Source organism: Anas platyrhynchos, chromosome 7 (genome assembly GCF_047663525.1).
Source record: "Anas platyrhynchos isolate ZD024472 breed Pekin duck chromosome 7, IASCAAS_PekinDuck_T2T, whole genome shotgun sequence".
Classification (NCBI taxonomy): domain Eukaryota; kingdom Metazoa; phylum Chordata; class Aves; order Anseriformes; family Anatidae; genus Anas; species Anas platyrhynchos.
In genome coordinates, this window is record NC_092593.1 from 28,636,795 (window position 1) to 28,656,806 (window position 20,012).

The following is a 20,012-nucleotide window of genomic DNA, read 5'->3' on the forward strand; positions in this document are numbered from 1 at the left end:
GGAGAGCAGAGGGGTTTGATGGATGTTTTCTCCAAGGAGGTACTTGCAGAGTAAGGAAGAGCGGGGAATTTTTTTCCATCTGATGTGTTTGTGAAGGTGGTTGTGACTGTGGAAAGTGAGGTGAATTAAATGTGTTAAGAGGAATTTTCATGTCAGGCAGGAGCAGTGCACACTGAGCTTTGTTGTCCTGATGGCTGCCTGCCTCCCAAGCAAAGCAACCTGTAGGAGAGAAACACAAGCTGCTTCTCCTCTGTGACCCTCTGCCTGTGCTTTGCTCCAGGCATGAGAGCATTTGGGAGGTGGAAGGGAGCTGGAAGAGGTTCCCTGGCATGAGGAGCCTGCAGATGTGTGGTCACCCCAAATGAAGATGGAGACCGTGGGCCTTGAGGACATGTTCTGTGCAGGCTGTGTGGGTTTGTTCCCAGCAGTTGCTCTGAGAGCAGGAGAGCTAAGGAATCTGAGTCTTCCCCTCCAGGCCCTCCATTCCTGGTGCCTGGGACTTGTGCCAGAGAAGTCCCCTGCAGCTCCCTCTGTGCCTCATGCTCCTGTGAGCCAGGCTGGACACAGTGACGGGCAGGTGGCCCTGGGACCAGGACACTCTGTGGCTCTCCTTTCACTGAGCTGCAGCCCCAGCTCTGAAGTGCTGGCCTGTGGCTGCTGTTGTTGGTTGTGGCTCCCAGCTGCACAAGATGTGACTAAGATGGAGACCAAGCTGAGGTTTTGGGTTTTGTTTCATCCATAAGCATACTGTTAACCCATTTGCTCTGTCTTGTAGCTAGCTGGCTCCTGAGAAAGACAGGATCCTGTGCTTTAAAGGAGGGAAGGCAAGAGATGAAGGTGAAGACATCCAAGTACAAAGGAATATAAAGATTGCTCCTCTTGTTCTTGTCTTCTTGTTCACTAGCAAGTGAATAGGGCACTCCGCATGTCTGGAGGGCAGGAGGCAGGTAAGAAGGCTTTCATGATGTGTTGGAGGACGTTTATTGCTTTTCTTCTGCACTATGTGGGAGTTTGCAGCTCTCTTTGTCTTGTTTTTTTTGTTTGTTTGTTTTTTGTTTTTTTTTTTTTTAGATACCTTTAGATGTCATGTTTTCATATCACATTAAGAGAGCCCTGGCCTCCTTGCAGGGCCAGATCAAGCAGTGGCTGTTCTTCACTTCCTTCCTCACTTCCTTCCCTTGCACTTCCATTTACAGCACTGGTAATGTGCTGCTCTGCTCCGTCATAAAATGGTGAGACTGTTGGAGAGAAGCCATGGGCAAGTTTATGAAATCCCATCCTGGGTTTTGTGCTGTGGGCATGATCTGGCTGCCTGTATTCCTCCCCTCAGAGATGCAGGCTGTGCATTCTGACTGTGCTCCAGCAGGAGCAGTGGTTTTGTTCAACAAGCACTGATTTCCTGGGCATCGTGCCTGACTGACAAGACCATCCTTTAAGGCCTCTGAAGGGTTAGTTGGATGGTCCCATGCCCATTTACTCCATGCCAGTTTCCTCCTAATAACTTGTCCCTGGGGTGAAAAGAAATCTGAAAGGATATCATTTTCTGTCTTACCAGATGATTGGTTTCTTTCTCACAGACAGGTCCAATTAACTTCAAGTTGAATTATTGCTTGGATAGCCTGGTCTGCAGTGTTAGGCCAGATTCTTAGCTGGCAGAAGAACTACATGTAGGTACAGGTAGGTTCTGGGGTAGATGTTGCGTGGGTCACATGCCAAGGGACCGCCTTGCTTTGTCTCTGAAACGTAAATTCTAACAGGAGCGCATCTTTTTTTCATCCGGTATAATTTGTGATAGAAGAAGCCCAGAAGTTTGGGTCTAGAGTGGAAAAGGGATTTTTGTGTGTAAAACCAGACATGAGCCCATCAGAATGAAGGGTTTGTGTAGTTTGTGTTGCTCTTCCAGGCTAGCATCAAAGCAGGGGCTGTTCACACGTCTCAGCCTGGTGCCTTTAGGTTGCCAGCTGCAGTGTTTATGGCTAAAGCTGGTGTGTAGAATTGATCTGTCACTGTAAACTTGGACACCAACAGCTCAGTCATCTGACACTTTCCCCCTACTCAGCTGAAGTCTTATTACCTGGGAAGCACAGGGGTAACTGGAGAGGTGGGGGATAGCAGCAGTGAAGGTGTTGATTTGAGTGACCCCACTCCACGGTGGCTGTGCTCATGCTGGTGGCCTTTCATCTCCATGTGCAGTATCACTGTGCATCACGTGGCATGCCTTTTCTTTACCTTGGATGGGCTAACGTTGTCTAGTTCTTGCGTTGCTTAGCCCAGTGTTTGAAAAGTTTGGTCCCCTGCCTATTTAGCAGCAGTTAAAGATGATTGTTTGAAAGCGTAGTTCACAACCTGCTGCTGCAGGCACCTCCTGCCCACACCATCCTTGCAGCTGAGCAAAGAACTTGCAATCTGCCAGGAAACAGGCATCTGGGACGCAAAGTTGTCTTCTCAGTTGGCATGTTTTCAGGATGATAAGTGCTTTCATGTGTTTTTTTGGTCGGTTAGTTGGTCGTTTGGTTGGTTGATGGGTTTCGTTGTTGTTTAGTTATTTATTTGGTTGATTTTTATTTGGTTTTGTTTGTTTTGTTTTCTTTAAGATAGCAGGGTGGGGAAAAATAGCTTCCAAGCTGTAAAGGGTAGTTATGCTGGAGGGAAGGGCGGGGGCCTGACCTGGCAGCTCTAGACTTTGCAAGATGTGAGTAAGCAGTGAATGTACTGCAAACTCAGGGCTGGGAAAAAAAATAGGGCTGCTTTTTGCAGCTGCTTTTCTTTCTTGTTGATGATTTTGCTCACAGAAAGCGTATGTGAAAGCAGAAACCTGGGTATCCTGCCCATCTGGTGGTGCCAGTGGATATTTTCTGCTACACTCAAAGAACCCAGTGCGGTGGGTGGAGTGAGATTCTCCTTTACCAGCAGCTCATGGGTAGTTGTCCTTGATTCACAGATTGCAAAGGCTTTTTTTTTTATTTTTTTAATTTTTTTTCTTTTATAGCAGCTGTTGCAACACCTATGTTTCTCCCTGGTACCAGCAGTGGCACCTCATACTTTGTTTCTTCTGGCCAGAGGTTGCTTCAGGCCAGCTGCATGTCTCATGAAAGCATGGTGAATCACAGGACCTGGTCCTTATTCATTTAACACAAGCGAGTCACTATGGCATGTATGCAAACTCCCTCCTTTCTTCCACTTGATGGCTTCTCTGCCCTGGAAAGCTTTCCTAGCACATTTCATGCAAGGAGTCACCTGGTCCCCTTCTGTGGTGGTTTTGCCGTGCAGTGCAGCTGAAATCCACCACAACAGCTCTCTCACTCTCCCTCCTCAAAGAAAAAAAGGGGAGAAAATACAACGGAAAGGGCTCAAGGGTTGAGATAAGGATGGGGAGATCACTCAACAATTATCGTCACAGGCAAAACAGGCTTAGCATAGGGAGATTAACGCAATTTATTGCCTATCACTAGCAGACTAGAGCAGTGAGAAACTAAAAGCAAACTAAAACCACCTTTTTCCCATCCACCCTCTCTACCTCCTCTGTGCCTGGCAGCAGTGGCTGGCTCATGCCTTGGTCTGGTGCAACTCCAGGCCCTTGGCTGCATTCCTCACCCAGTGCTTGGGGTACCAGTGGCAACCAGTGCAGAGCACTGGTGATAGGAGCCTTGGGCCTCTGCTTCAGCATGGTTGCTCTTCTCTGCTGCCTGGACCCAAGCAGGCTGTGACTCAGCCCAGCTGTTGTTTTCCGTGCTGCAGCCTGGGCTGGGCCTTGTCGCCCATCCAGCTCCACAAGTCAGTTCCCCAGGGAGCAGAGTGTCTGGCAGAAATAGAGATCCTGGGACACTAGAAAGACTACAGAGTTTTCCTCTGAATAGTAAGTAGCGCTTAACTTCTTTCTTCCATCCCCGTCCCTGCATGCTCTGCCTGCACAGCACAGGGACTGCTCCGGTCAGCAAGCTGCCTCTGGCCAGTCGTGCTGCAGGGTGTGTGGCCGGCCTAGCGTGCAGGAGGATCTGAGAGGTTCAAGCTACAGTGACTCTTACCCCTTCCAGTGAAGAAAAAATGGGGTAAAATCTGAGTACGCCTGGCAGAGCAGAGACCCAGCATTAGTGACCTCCCTCCTGCACGCTCCAGCAAGAGCAGCAAACCCTTTCTCTGCAAGGCATTATTTTTCCCTCCAGATGCCCTCTTACCTAGCTGATCCTTACATTTCCCGGATTTTATGAAGCCTCTTGGGCACATGGAGGTGTTTATTTTGCTTGTTATCTACAGTGCAAGTACTTCTGAAGCTAACCCAAGATGGGTTCCTTGCAGATGTAGCAAGAGCAGCAAGAAGGAGCCTGAGGAAATACAGTTGCATGCAATACTGAGCTGCTCAATGTTTTGGAAGCAGATGAGATTGGCACCAGCACATCTTCCTTTCATCCACACGTTGCATGAGAGAGGAGGGAGGTGAATCATCTGACCACAGCTTTGCTAGTGGCTTGTCCCTGCCCTGAAGCATGGGTTTCACCATAGCTTTTTTGCGGCATCCTTTGTCCGTTGCTTTTTCTGCCCTTGATGGCTGTCCTGCCGAGACGTGTCATCATCTTGCCTTCTCCTGCCTTTTTCCGGAGTGCCCAAGGAGATTTAGAACAAGCCAGATTCACAGGGATTCCTTCTCTGAGGGAAGAAGTCCTGCTCTTCACTTCCTGACCTTTAACCAGTTTCTAATCCCAGGAGGTCTCTACCTCTTATCCTGCAGCAGCTCAGTTTCTTTAAAAGCTTTTGAGCATTCTTTAAGAGCTTAAGAGCATTGCCACGTGCCATTTGGAAATCCATGTAAAGCTTTGTTAATTGGATCTCCTTTATCTCTGTACTCGCTGTTTCCTTGCAAGGGAAAATTGTACCCTGTGATGGTAAATCTTCCCCAACATAACTGTCTGGGCATCTGCTGATTCTGCTCTTGCAGTTTGCTTCAGTGCGAGGCATTTATCTGGTAGCTGGCTTTGTGTTTTTATTTTGACAAGGAGTCCAATTCAGACATTTTCTCTGCAAAAGACAGCGTTGCCTCTCAGCAGCTAGTGAGCCGCATTTCAGGGCAGAAGCAGAGCAGCAGCTGGATGAGACCTGGGGAGCACTGCATTAGGGGCATCTGGCTTGGCATACTGCTGCCGGGAGCCCAGTGGTAGACAGAGATGAATTTTCAGTCTGTAAACCCCAAGTCTGGGAAAAAAAAAAAAAAAAGTTTTGAAATGGGTTGTACTTCCTAAGCACAAATTTATGTATCAGAGTTAGACTTCTGATTAAAAACAACAACAACAAAAAAAAAAACACTATATATTTGAAGGTGGTAAGATGTACAGATGAAAGGAAGATGCATTATATGCTGAAAAAAACATTTCCAAAAACATGCAGAATAAATGGTCATCTTCAGCTTCCTGAAGCTGGTCCTTTGTTGGCGCCTGAGGAGCAAGAGTCACGGCTTGTTATTTCTCAGCCCGGTCCATAAGCCTGGGTGGGTGGGTGGGGGAGTTCCAGCAGCTCATACTGGGACTGGTGTCAAGATCAACTCTCCTGTTGGAGATTTATTGGATGAACAGTGGCGTGAGAATTTGTGTGGTGGCTTTTTTTCTTAACAAAGTCAGTTGTTTCCTTATGAAGATGTTAAATAGCACAAACAAAACTGGGCTTTGCCAGAAACATCATTAAGATTTAGACCTTTGCATCCAAATGCTCTGGGATTTCCCAGATCACTGGTTTCAAGTAGGATACATAAAAATATAAGCTAAGGGTTTCTCTCTGCTTTAACGATCGGTGTTTCATGCCAGAAGGGGTGTGCCTCTGCTCTGGGATGGTGTCGGTATCCCTGTTTGAACTTGCTGTTGTTCATACACGAAACACTCCTGTTGCTGTATAGGTCCACGTGTGTCAGCCCCGCGTGGCTCGTTGTCCCTTTGCCTATGGTAGAGCCCTGTCTATCCCCTGGTGCCACCTACGGGTTTGCTCTGCTGCCGTGGGGCAGTGAGGATGTGGCAGTGAGGTCCAGACCCCTTGTGCAGCCAGCTGCCATCAGCTTTAGTCAAGCGAGGGTTTCAGTGTTTCAGTCTAGCACGGGCTCTCTTTGCAACCAAGTGAGGCACAGCTGGGAGACAGGAACCCAGCCAAGATGTCTGGAGGCTGTCGTGGCTGCTGGGAAACTCAGCTGTGTGCTGGGGCAGGCGGGGCGGGGAAGGTCAGTGGTGCTCAAGAGGCTGCCAGAGGCAGCGCTGGGTTGTTCGGTGCTAGGAAGGCGCTGGGACGCTTGATGATGCTCAGCCTGCAGTTTACTGCATAGGATGCTGGCAGCTTGAAATGTAGTGTGACACATCATTCACTTGATCTTCCTGGGATAGTTATCTTGATTTCAGTGGCACAAGTAGAAGAGGAAGCTGAGACAAAGAAATATCCAAAACAGGAAGCCGCTGCAAAGGGAACAAATGTCAGGGCCTGTGTAGGTGAAGCAGATGATGCTGGGACATCCTCCTAGGGGAAGAAGATAAAGAAGAGAGAACAGCTCCAGCACACGCACCCATTTGTCCCATGCTCAGCCAGCCTGGCAGGACAGATGGATGAATGGCAGAAGAGAGGACAGACTGTTCTCGCAGCTGAAAACTTGCTCCATATTTAAGCATGCCATTTGTCCAATGTGACCTCTGTTTGAGCTGTTATGGGGCAGGAATCAGCCAATGTGAGGGGGAGGCAAGAAGGAGAGCTGCTTACTTGGGGGATATTGCTGTTCCCAGCCCTTGGCTCTCAAGGGCTTTCCAGGTAGTTGGCTGGTCAAACCCAGGCTCCAGTGCATCCCAACAGCATCTGCCCTCTCTGAAGCTCCTGGCCTCAGCTCCTCCTATTTTATTGCTGATTTGTGATGTCCAGGGGTGGCCATGACCTTGCCACTTCTTTAAACTAGAGACTCTGTGCTTGATTTGCTGATTGATGGTTTGGCATCCTCCTTAGGGAGGAAGACTTCATGTTGTTGGCAAAAAAACATTATGAATGCATGTGCCGAACTCCACGATGCCATTGCTGAAAAGGGAGGACACTGCTGAGTAGCTGAATGACCACCCTGCGGGTTAATCTCACTCAAAAGCAATGCAATTTTTTCCTGTTGGTTGGGCACATGGAGACTCAGCTCTTGCACTGACAGTGGAGCCGTGGCCCAGAGATGTGGCCAGCAGCTTGGCTCTGGAAGAGGTGTCGGTGCACCGGGGCAAGACAATGTGCCTGTGTTTACAGCTATTTTGGGTATGTTTAATCTGAGCGTGTTTACAGCTGTCCTGGATACATTTAATCACCGCTCGCCAATGCAAAGGTTAATCTAAACACCTTCCACTTCTCTTAGTTAAACAACTACTGCCTGTCTCATGAACTCATCTGTTGGCGGTTTGGGAGCTAGGAGGTATTACTATGGAAGAAGAGGTTAACTCTTAAAGAGCTGCTGCTGTTCTCTGATGATGTACATAGCTGCCTGTTGGGAAGGTCTTCTGCAAAGAAGCACAGCAAGGGCTGCTTTGAAGGGTGCCCTGTCTGCCCTGCAGGCATTAGCGTGGGGCTCCTGCTGTGTGTTGCGGGGCTACAGCCACATGCTGGGGGCTCTGCACGGCTCAACGTGCTACACGGGCTGCTCCACACAATAAGCAGATGCAGGGTGAGCCCTGAGGTCTGCTAGCCCTGCATGCTGCAGTAATGCAGACAGTGGCCAGCCTAAGGGCAGTGGCAAACCAGTTCAGGCAATGCGGCCTCACGCATTTTTCAGCTTCCTGCAGCCTGTGTCTTGGGATTTCTAAGCCAGAGATGTTGTTTTTAATAACCCTTGCTGGATTGGTCTTCCAGTTTTTCCTCCTTGTATTTTGCAACATTTGTTTTGTTGTTGTTGTGTTTATTTTCCTTTTTGCACTCCTTCTGGCACAGCTCCACGAAGCATCAGCTTGGTCTGCCACACATCGAGGCCTCACTGCCGAGCAGTAGCAGCCATCCCAGGGCTGTGAGAGCTGCTGTCCGGTGTGGTTATCTACATGTACACTGCATTTCCTCTGCTACTTTCTTCTGGTCTCCTCAGCCAGCCTTGTTAAGCCTTCCTGCAGTTCTCTGTGTTTGGTCTTCTCTTTATGACCTTGGTGTGTGTACCGGCAATAAACCCCACCACCCTGCTGCTGTCTCCTTCTCCAGGTCATTTATGACAGTGCTGAAGAGCATGGTTTGCTGCCTCAGGTTCTTGTGGGTCTCCTCTGTGAAAACTGTCTGTTGCTTGCACCCTGCATTTACTATCTTTGTAATGAACAGTTTATACCTGCAAAGACCTTTTCTCCTTGTCCCACTACAGCCTGGCACCCTTGGGTGTGTTGGTGGGTGAGCCTGCTGAACACCTGTAGAAGTCCAAGCAGCCTCTGTCAGTTGACCTCCCTTATCCGTGTGTGGAGTTCCAGTAGCTGTGTCCCTTGACAGGTGCCATGGTTAATCCTGAGTTTGCGGTTTCAGCTCTTTGGATTGGTTTGTGCAGATCTGCCTGGTGTGGACACCGTGCTTGGCCTGGTCTTCCCTAAATTCTAATAATTTAAAAAATGGCTTTGAAATGGTCACCAGGGTGGTTTCAGCAAAATCTGAGTCATCACGCTTTGCTATTGTGTATTGACATCTGCAAGTGTGTAAAATCAATCACGCACAAACAAGGCAGTAGGAATACAGGCACACATATTGCAGGCAGTCCCTGGCTTTGGGAGCAGGGACAGCACCTTTTCAACCCATATCAGCCCATCAGTGGGCATGGTCACTGCTTTCTGAGTGCTGTGATCCTCATCATTGTCAGAGTTACCAGACAAGATGCTAAATGCTCAGTCTTGTCCTCCTGCTTCTGCCCTGGCAATGGTTTCCCCAGTGCAAGTTCTGCAGGTGGGCAGTGGGCCTGTTTTCCTGGCAGGACAAACTGCTCTGGCCCATGACACACAATTCACACAGAAGTGGACTTGAAGAATGCAGTTTCATTGCTGATCCTAAAATAAAATAATAATAATAATAAAATCCTCAAATAGGAGCTAGTGTTAAATTCCTTGAGCTGAAAATAAAATATGACGAGGAAATGCACACAGGAGGTGAAGGTTTCCTGGATGTGAAGGTTTCCCCAGCCAAGAGCTGCTTGCCTGCAGAGCAGGCAATGCTGCTTACATGCAGGGCAGAGGACTCTCTCCAAGGGAGGAAGTATAAAAATAGGTCGTTTCCAGCACAGTCTTTTGTGCTGGTCCACTTCATCTTCCCCACAGTGCGTGCACGAATCCCCACCCTGCCATGAGCAAATGGGGTGAGGGAACAAACCAAGTACAAGCAGAGCAGCTGTTGGTGCTGTGTATGTGCATGAAGCAACTGGAAGGGCACTCAGTGTAATGCTGTAATAACGTGCTGCCATCTAAGCACTCTAGGGAAGTGGGTGAGAAAGCACAGTAAGCTCTTAGTGAGAGGTTTTAATATTATTGAGGTGTTTGATACAGCAATACTTACCGTTTTTATCTGATTGGTATCTGTATGACTCTCCTCTGATAGCTGGGCACACTTCGCCCTGAGGCACGGCCCATTGCCAGTGACCCAGGTGTTTCAGTAAGGCTGCTGGCAGCTTTGCTTCCCCATTCCTTATGTGAGTGCTTGCCCAGCTTGTCAGGTCGGTGGGCAACGCAGAACAACCTGCTGCCTGTGGGGGACCCAGGTTGGAGCAGAGTGCTCCTGATGGATGGACCCCGTGGTACAGACCCATATCGAGCAGTTCTTAAAGAGCTGCTGCCTGTGGAAAGCCCACACAGGATCAGTTTGTGAAGGATGGCATTCCATGGGAGGGACCCCACGTGGAGCAAGGGAAGAGAGTGACCGAGAAAGAACAACGGAGGTGAAGTGCCATAGACTGACTGCAGCTCCCATTGCCCTGTTCCCCTGTGCTGCTCGGGGGGAGGTGGAAGAGGGTGGATGGGGGGAAGGCGTTTTTGGTTTCTTTCCTTTGTTTCTCACTTATCTAGCTTGTTACTTAATAGGCAATAAATCTTACTGTCTCCCTACTCTGAGTCTGTTTCACAGTCATAATTGTTGAGCAATCTCCCTGTCTTTATCTCAACCCTTGAGCCCTGTGCATCACATTTTCTACCCCGGTCCCTTTGAAGAAGGGGAGTGAGAGAGCAGCTGTGGTGGAACTCGGCTGCCCACCTGAGCAAAACCAGCACACAAGCTGTGTGGTGGTTTTCCAGGAGGGCTCTGGGGCAAGGTTCCACCCTCACTTCACAGCATTTTGCTTTCAGGCACTGGCTATTGCATTTCTGGATATTCCTCTCTTCTCTGCAACAGTCTGTGGCTCCTGGGTTTTGCCTGTGTCCTAGCATGAGCAGCAGCCTGGGATTTTGAGCTCTGCATTCAGATTTGCATTGGGTGAGGAAAACTATTTCCTGTGGTTAGCACAGCGTCTGTGGTGGCTGTGTTTCACAAGGGTGGCTCTGCTTTGGAGAGCAAGCAGCCTGTGGAAAGCTCTCCCTCCAGCTGCCCTCTCCCCTTGGTATGTCCGGTGCTTTCCGTGGTTTTGGTCTGCTCTGACCCCTTTCACAGAGTCCTGGTGCCGGCGCACATGATGGGTACGTGTCCCACTGCTCCCCTGGCAGAACCACCTTCTGAATACATTTCCAGCAGATATTCTGCATTGCACTGTGGCTCTTTTCACCAGAAACACTGGTGTGCAGAACAGATATTACTTTTTTTACTGTGACAAGGGCAGCTTTGCCTCCTGGATGCCTAGAAGTGCCTATACACAGCACTGCTCCTTCCTTCCTCCAGTCTTCCAGCTTCTGGGCAGTTTCTGGGCACGGAGCTGATGCTTTGGCAGGTGGGTTCACCTCCACCCTGATCTCTCCCTGAACACATGCAGCTGGGCTGGGGCTGTCCGCTGTCCTCCCCAGCACATGCAGGACTGCGGCTCCATCAGCTGGCTCTGTGGGGGCACCCTGGGGTGCTGTGCTGGGCAGCTGTGGTGATCTGGCTCTACAACCACGCTCTGGGCATACAGGCTGCAGGTAATTGCACTTCATGTGGCTACTTGGATGAAAACAATATTACCCGGGAGCGAATTAAGTAAGCTGATGGTTTATTGAACCGCTTTTTGTGGTCGTTCAAAGGGACAGAAGCCTGTGAGGGGCGCGGGCCCCGCCATGAAGGCGGTGGTGGCGCTGCGCGGGGCCCCGCCTCGCGGTGCGGGCGCGGCCTTCACGTCGGCGGGGGCGCGCACCGCCGGGTGTCCCGGCCGCGCGCAGGCGCGCACGGAGCCGGCGGCGGCGGCGGCGCAGCGGGAGCCGCGGCTGGGTTGGGGCGGGCTGCGGATGGCGGAGCGGCGGCGGCGGCGGCGGCGGAGGGGCGCGGGCAGCGCCGGGGGAGGTGAGGCGAGGCGAGGCGAGGCGAGGCTGGGCACGGCTCGGGAGGAGGCGGCGGCGGTGCGAGCGCCCCGCGGGACCTGTCCAGGTCCTGACGCGGCGGCAGGTGCCCGGGGGCTGCGCGGGGGGGAGGCGAAAAACCACCACACCCGGGCCGGGCGCTGCGGCTGCCGCCCGCCGCGGGGGGGTGCCCGGGCTCCCCCCCCTCATCCCCATCCCCAGCGCTGCCCCCGCCATGTTTCGCTTTATTTTGGCTTGGCACTGCCCCTGGGCTACCTGCTCGCAGCGCCCCGGGAAGCACGGCGCGGGAGGGTGGCAGCAGGCCAGGCTGCAGGGCGCTGGGGATGTTTAGAATAATTGGTGATGGAGTGCCCTTGTAAAAATAATTGTTTGGGCTCAGCTAGCACTCGGCCGTGGCGAGATCTGTCTCTAAACACAGGCAGGCCTGCCGTGTAATGAGGCTCGTAGTATAAACAGCCGCGTCTTGAATGGCTCTTGGTGCTTTTAGGACGCCTGAGAGATGTTTTTGGGGGGTTTGCCAAATCCTCTGTCTGTTTAGCTTTTTTTTTCCTGCAGTGAATGATGTGGTCTTGGCCCCCACACTGCGTGTAGGCTTGCGGTGACCGGAGGAGAAGCTCAGCAGCGGCTCTAGCTCCCTGCAAAGAGGGGCTCCCAAAGTTTCTTTCCAGCAGCTGGGTGCTCGCCGAGGCTTCTCTGCACGGCCCCCGTGCTCCAACGCCATCCCCCTGCTGCGGGGAGAGCAGCCCGGCCGCACCAGCGCTTGGTGGCTCTTGGGTTGCTCTCCAGCAGGTGACTCGCATGGCCGCTGCTGCACTGGGTCACGTCGGGCTGCCTGCTTTTTCAGCAGGGGGAGGATGTGATTTATGGAGGCTTGCTTTCTGCGAAGGCAGCATAGAGGACGTTCTGCTTGGTGTTAGAAGGGGGATGTGTTTCTTAGCTTTGCTCACAAGCATGTGAGCAGAGCTATAAAACATCCCCCAAGCCATTCTCCTATTTGCCCCGGCTTATTCAGAGCCATCTGCTCTAGTGAAAGTTCAGGGCCCTTTTGTATTTAGTTTGTGAATAGAAATACATCGCCACAGATTCTAGTGGTGGGTGTCTCTTGCTATGAGCACACAAGTCTTCTGGAGTGTCTTTACCTTGTCCATTAGAAGTAAGTGGGACTTGTTTTTCCCCTCTTTTAAAAGCCAACTTGTATTTTGAGTGAGTAAAACCTTTTAGGCAGCTGGGTTATTAGCTCAGACCCAACATCATCACAGTGTGGTCCCAGCTCTGGGGCTGGAACCGGTTTTGGTGTTCCTGCTTCTGGACAAACTCCTCTCTGCACTTGGCATGCTGGTGCCCTGGGTTGTTTGCAGTAACGTGGTCAGAGATCCTGCCTAGGAGCAAAGGGTTGCTCTCAAGTAAGGTAACAGCAAATGTTTGTGTTGGAGAGCTCTCTGAGAAACTTGCACTGGTGTTTTTGGGATGTGATCCGTGACTTACGGAAGTTTTGGGGATGGCAGTGGCAGAAATGCCCCCAGTGAGAAACAATTTGTCAGCAGAAACAGCAGGTTGGTGCGCCTCTGTGCTGTGGTGATCTGAGGAGTGATTGAAACAGGCTGACTGGGGGTGTTGCTGGTCAGCTCGGTGCCCCTTGCACTGCGAGTCAGTTCAGTGGGTGCAGGACTCCTGATGTGTGAGGTGAGAATTCTTGCTGGAGCATCCGAGGATGTGGTCTGATAAGCGTAGTGCTTCCTGCTTCTGCAGCTTCTGGAACCCGTAAATGCTTGGCACCTTTAAAACTCAGGCCTTCCAGCTGCCACGCTATGGATTTCAGTTTAGGTTTAAGTACCAAAGATTAAAACTGTGGTTTTAGACTGTATTTGTTAGTAGAGGCTGTTATTTATGTACCTTGGTTTTAAAGGAAATACCTTTATAAGTGTTGCATGACAAGAAGAATAATGTTTGGGAAATTGATTATGTAAGCAAATAAAAATATATTTTCTAGCAAGCTTTTTTCCTGTTTGCATACAATGTTGCTATTTTTGCTCTTTCCTACTGTTTAACTGCAGAGTACGTTTTTTTCCATCCTTTTAATGAATGTTGCTTGCATGGTAGGTCTGAGAAATACTGTTTTTTTGTGATTTGAATCCTCGAAGAGGTTGTCAGCAGGCCTTGGAGTCTTGTGGGAATCAGCGGTGAGTGTCAGTGTCAGGGTCTGTGGCTGAGCAGCAGCACCTCTGTACGTTTCAAAAAAAAAAAAAAAAAAAAAAGGACAAACCAGAAGAACCAACAAACAACAGGGGTTGTGTCAGGTAAGTGATATTACACGGCTTTGGGAGCTGAGCTCGGCCGAGAGGGATGCCCCGGGCAGCAGCTGCCTGGAGGGTGTTTGGCTGCAGAGGGAAATTGGGGTCTTTTTGTCTTCCCCGCCATGGCTCAGCTGCAGCTTTGGTCGGCTGTGGTGTGCAGAGGGAGCTCTGGCTGGCGGCAGGAGAGGAGAGGTTACCTTGAGCTGCGGCGGTGCAGCCTTTGTCGGCGGCTGCGGGGGCGAGCCAGGGCCAGCTGCCAGCGCCGTGACTCAGTGGCTCGGTGCTGTCCCCTTGGCCGGCGAGCTGCAGGAAGGATCTGCCCGCCGGGATGGCCCCGGGTGGTCTGTGGGCCAGGGGGAGCTGCGGAGGTCGGAGGTGTTGCCTTCTGCGGTGGTGCTGCAAGTGTCAGCACCGAGATTTCCCCTGTGTGATACTGAGCATCTGTGAAAGTGCGGAAGCCACAAGCTTCTTTCGTTTGTACCTGATGGCTTGGTGTGATGGTTTTGTATTTCTGTGGTTTTTGTCTTCTTTTTTTCTCCTAATTTCATGTATTATTTTTTTTTATGTGCACGGAGAGGAGCAGCAATAGGTCTTCTTTAATTGGTTTCTTTAATGTCTTCCCTGATGTGGCAGGGTTAGGTCTCTTTGTGCTTCTGTCTCTTGTACTGAGGATGCTGCCTTTGCTTTTAAAACAGGATTGCCTCTGTGAACAAACGTCTTTTCCCTCCGCCACCCCTATATGTTTCTTGGCTTTATTTCCCATTGCATAAGCATCACGCTGCCAGCATCCTGAATGAAATTGGTCAACAACATTGAGAAGCCGATCAGATTTGACAAGAGGGTAAAGATGTCAAAGGCAAGTGCCAAGACTGCCTGCGAGGACAAGCAGCTGAGTGGAGGAAGTTCTCAGATTATCACTCCAGCTAGAGGAAAAGGTGTTGGCTGGCTGGAAATATATTATTGAGACATCAGAGGATCTTGGTGGTAGAAAGACAAACAGGAAAACAAGTTTCACAAGTCATTCCAGAAGGAGCTGAGTTTCCTTGTTTTCTTTCATGAGGGCAGCGGCCAGCAGTGTTATATTGCCTTAGGTGAGGAGGGAACAAAGGCCAGCTCTGGGCACCATCACTGTCCTTTCAGCACATCCTTACCCTTGGGGCTGAAGTGGGAGCTGACTGGATCAAGCCTGCTCGAGACTGAGAAATCAGGGAAGATTTGAAATGTCACCGTGAAGGCTTCTTGCAGTTCTCCAGGAAAGTGCCCTCGTGTAGGTGCCGCGTAATCCTGTGGGTCAGGGTTTTTCTGTGTAAAGTGCTTTTGGCAAAAGGCAAGTCTGTTCTGGGGACTGAAGAGCATTGCCTCTTTCCTGTTTTCACCAGCACAGATTTAGGATATTTATACTCATGGTCTCTTCCAGTTTGTTTTCTGAGGCTTTTTTCTTTTGAGGTGCCCTGGAACACAAAAATCAACCTTTGAATTTTGTTTTACTTCTCTTTTGAAGAGATTCTAACAGAATGGAGCTCTCAGACCTGTGTTTTGGGCCTCATGGTTAGGTGCTGAATATCTGAGGTATTTTTATTTTGAGAAAGTGGGGAAGGATCTTTAATTTAAAGGAAAGTAGAAAGCTTCCTCGTTTGGTGATGAACTTGAATTCAAAGCTGAGTGTCAGGGTGTACTGCCTAACTCATTTCCTTGCTGTCTGTTGCTGTTGTTGCTAATGCCTTAAGTTGTATAAACAATTTAGTGAGAGGGCCTTTGGTAATGCCAGGTTTCAGGACTATACCAATGCCAACTTGTATTTGTTTCAAACTCCGCATATACCGGGTCTCTTAATTTCCCAGTGGCTCTCCCTACTCCTTTCTGCTGTTAGCACCGTCATATATCAACTCTGGGAAGAGGTTAACTGCTTAAAATTTGATCAAAAAGAAAACACACAAGTATGGAAACTTCAGTTTATTCTGTTTCTCGATTGTAGGATGTTGAAAATGAAGTTTTTACACAGGGCTTGTGAGACAACCTCAGCCAGAAGTTGAGGCTTCTGTTTGATCTGTGTGAGTTTCAGAGGCAGTATCTGCCTCTCATTCAGAAGGACTTCTGCAGAAACTCTTCAGTGTGTCTAAAATGAGGTGGGTTTTTATTTAGTTTGATTTATTCGGCTTTTCATCTTTATTAGCAAATGAGTCTTTAAGTTTGAACTTTCATGGCCTTTTTCATAGCTTAATTATAGTGTAATGTTTGGGCACAGCCTGCTGGGGAACTATTAGAGGGGAAAAATTATCTCTGACTTCTTTGGTGGAGACTGTATTAAACAACAAATTGTTTATTAAGCCCATTCTGAATCAAAATGATTTTTTATTTTTCAGCTCAAATATCGAGCACAGTCGCTGAGTAATTAAAAAAAAAGTCTTCATGTAAATCCCAGTAAGAGCACAGTAGGATCTTTAATTCAAAGGCAGGAGCAGCCCTATTTTTTCTCAATAACATTTTGCACAAGTGTGGACATATCTTTTTTATCCTCAAACAAATGAGGACAAATTTGCGTTATACACAAAGAATAGCTTTTGTAAGCTAAGCATCGGAGCTGGTTGAATGTCCCTTTTGGACACTGATCCAGGGAGGTGTTCAGCCCCTTGGGACTAATTGCAGGCACAAAATCTGGGTGCTGTGTGGCAGGTGTGGAGCCACAAGGGAGGCCACGTGTCTGCCCTGAGTTAAGGTCATCTTCCCCAATAAACCAAGGAGTCTTGTTTTCCAGATCGGCTATAATGCGTTCCCATTTTTTTCCTCGCCAGAATTCTCAGAGGTGCCGTGTGGCACTATAGGTCCATTTTCCCAGAAGAATTCACTTTGGTGTCTGCTCTCAAGTTGCAGCCTCTCTCTTGGTTAGAAGCACTCTTACAGCCAGTGAAGTCATCACTCAAGTGCTGAAAGCAGATGTGCTTTCCTGGGATTTAATATGTATCATACAGACATTCCTGGAGTAGTATTTTTACAGATGCTTTTTATCTTCTGCCACTCACCGATGCCAAGCAGTGTTCTGTAGTTTGATGTAGTGTGATACCGTGTTTTGATAACAAAGAGGAGCTGGAAATTAATGCTTAACTAGAAACAGGGATTCTGGCAGTCGTGTTTTGGAGGTGCACATTAGCATCTTAACTGCAATCAGGAGTCTGCTGCCTGTGGCAACCCCTGGCTGTCTCTGCCTGTTGTGCTTTGGTCCTCACGGAGCAGCAGTGTGTGTGGTGCCATTAGGTGCCAGAAAACATGAGGACGAGCTCTGGGGACACATCTTGCCACCTGCAAGTTTGTGATGGGGTTGTGCCTCCATTGCTAGTTCAGCCTTTGGTTAACCAGCAGCTAAACCGGGACCGCTTGCTGAGTTAGCAGCTCTGGAGGGTGCGAAGCCAGAAAGTACAGCTGACACCAGCGAAAGCGTGGGGGTCTAGTTCCAGGGCTGGTGTGAGCTTCTGACAAAGTACAGTCAAAGGGTCAAAGTCTCACAGGCTAAAGCGCCTTCGAGAAAGTGTAGAAAATCCTCTCCTAACCCCGCAGCCTGCCCTCCAAGCCTTCAGTGCTTGGATTCGTGGCAGGGCAAGCGCTCGAGTCTCCCTCTGTCATTGCATGAGGACCAACGCGTCTTTCCAGTGCTGTGAAGTCAAAAGCTGTCCGTGTGAAGTTGGCGTTGCCACCATGTTTGAGTCTCCTTGCAGAAATCTTGCAAATTTCATGAAACCTAGCTATATATACATTTGTCCGCAATGATAAAAAGTTGGAAATTCCTTCTGCAGTGTACTGCAGTGTCTGTGTGCAGGGAGCGATGACCTGCAAGCCTTTGGGTAGGTTGTCCTGTTGTGCCAAAGCTGATTTCCGTAGGCTCCAGTGCTGATGGGTGTGAGTACTGCTGTGGCTGTGTCTGTTTTTCTGGTGCAGCCTCATTTCTCTTCTCTTATCCCCTGGAACTATTATTAGTAAGTGAGTTTTTTTTGCTTTTTTTTTTTTTTTTTTGAATTGAGCGAGTGCATAATCAGTATTTCATTCACTGTCCTTACATATGCTTAAATATAGTATTAACCTAATCTTCTTACATGCTTTTCCTCCCGCTTCTCCACAGTTGATAAAGCAACCGAGTTCACCGTTAATAAGATGTGTGAATGAACTTGGCTGGAAACAAAATGATTCCCTGGGCTTTGGTGCTCTCCGTGGTGCCACTGGGCCTGACAGCTGCAGGGCAGGGGCTGGCTGGGTCTCACCTTCTGCTGTGCTGCAGCAGAAGAGAGCCTTCCGAGGGGAGCAGCAGCCAGCCTGCCTCGTGCACAGGCTGCTTGTTAATCCTGGCGTGCTGAGGGTGCACCGGGTGGTCACCGTGTTCAGGTAGCACGCCGTGTACTCTGACAGCTTTGGTGCACAGGACATCTAAAATGAATTGATATATGCCCACGATACTCGTGAGGCCTGTGCTGCTGTCCTTGTTAGGCATGTTTGCAGCTTCTCTCAGCATCAGTGTCCCTGCTGGCTCTGTAGGCACAAGCCAATTGCAGCTTCAGTCTGTGCTTTGCACCATAACCTGTGGAAGAAATTTACTTTAAAAGAAAGTGGGCTTTCTGGTCATAAGGAAGCTTTCGTGATGTGCTTGAGGACATTTTCTAAATAGCTCTTGGTGATTGCATCGAGTGATTGTGGAAGAGACTGGAAATACAATGTTGAAATCTTGCAATAAGAGCTCTGTTGCATTTGAGGAATGTGGCTATTGACTGTTACTCTCTTGCCAGAGTGTCATCTGATCTATAGGACAGCATGGATGGAACAGGCTGCTTTGAATTATAAAGGAAAAAGAAAGACAATATTTTGATGGCCATAGCTTTTATAGTGCAATGGCAGAAAGCAGGAAAAGAATTGTTCCCCTGGTAGCCTTTGGTATAACATAGTTCCTTGACAGTAGCCAAGGTTTTGGCTTTGTTGCTGCTGCTCCTTGCTTGCATACCTGCCTTCTGGTGGTTTCTTGCCTAGGTTCAGTGCTCTGGTGTAGCCCAAATAGGGGATTAAGTAGAGAATGGTCATATTAATCAGGACAGTGTAGTCCCTTTGCATGGTAAGAGGCAGAAAACACTAACGCTGTGTTTAGTTGCAGACTTTCTCTCATTAGGAGACCCAGAAGAACAGCTAGGCAGCAGAGTATCCTGGCAAGAGGTGAGAAGATGGTTACAAATGGAATACTTCACTGTCACTGTACAGGCCGTGCTGCTCTGGCTGTTGAGCCATAGCCATCGTTTGGCGTGTCCTAACTAACCCCCTAGCCTGCTTTTTTTCACTTGTAGAGTGTTGGGTCGGGTTAGTGAGGGTTCTGAGACCCGTATGGGTCCCTCTGATACAGAGCTGTGGTGGCTGTTCTGTGAACCATGCGAACAGCACAGCCCTCCGAGTGGTTTGAAAGCAGCAGTACCCCTAGATGGACAGAATTCCAGGAAAGTGAGCGTATACATATTTTTACATCCACTGACACTTGTGGTGCGTACAGACGCCTGGTGCTGCAGCTGGATTTCAGGCATACACAGTTCGTATGTGGAATTGTTGATAGCAAATACTATCTTAATGTGTATGGGGTGGGATAATTTGGAATAGATGACTTCTGTACCTGCGTTAGGAGACTGCTGGCATCCTCACCTGAAGTTTTTGTCTCTCAGAGATGAAGTCCTGGTGTCTTGTTCAGTGATTGCTCACATTGTTTAGGTTATCCTGCAGAGAACAGTTAGCTGCCTAAACTTCTGAACAAACAGATTCCTCCCTACTTCAGTGAAAATGCATGCAGTGTGTGCGTATGTATGAAATGCATGCATAGGTACAAGTTTTTATTAGTACCAGAATAAAAACAAGTCTAAAATTAATGTAGATACAGTAAGAGGTCCCCAAAGTAGGTGCATAATCTAAGTCCTACTCAATAGCGTGGTTTCAGCACCCGTGAGCTGCTGTATTCCTTGTTTCTGTGTCTGCGCTTGCCAAATTTGTTACCTTGGTTGCATCAACTTTCTCTATCTTCCTCTCCGTAGTTCTGTTGTAGTAACCCTGAAGCAATTTTGTCTCATTGGCTCACTGGTGTTGGTATGTCAGGGGTTGCTTGTGAGCCAGGGGGATGGGAGATTTCCACCCTGTTTCAGGAGCAGATGTAACGTTGTCCAAGCAGTGTTTGTCCCTCTGTAAATCTGCTGCTGTTCCTGGGGAGCTGTGATGGGGTGATCGTTAGACCTGCTGTGTGCTAGCAGATGTCTGGGAAGTGGCAGAGATGGAGCAGGGAGGTCGTGGTGGTACA

At 49.2% G+C, this 20,012-nt stretch overlaps 1 protein-coding gene across 3 annotated transcripts in view; it reads left to right on the top strand.

Annotated features, from left to right (window-relative positions):
• The first annotated feature begins 805 nt into the window (after positions 1-805).
• Positions 806-20,012, top strand: part of ADARB1 (adenosine deaminase RNA specific B1) — a 72,544-nt gene continuing 53,337 nt past the window's right edge. Inside the window, exon 1 of one of the 3 annotated variants that reach the window (XM_038182556.2) lies at positions 806-947. The gene's annotated coding sequence lies outside the window, so the exon portion shown is untranslated. Of the gene's footprint in view, positions 948-10,294; positions 10,853-11,263; positions 11,398-20,012 lie in introns of those variants that run through there. The other 2 variants (XM_038182554.2, XM_027462237.3) reach the window with 2 other exon arrangements.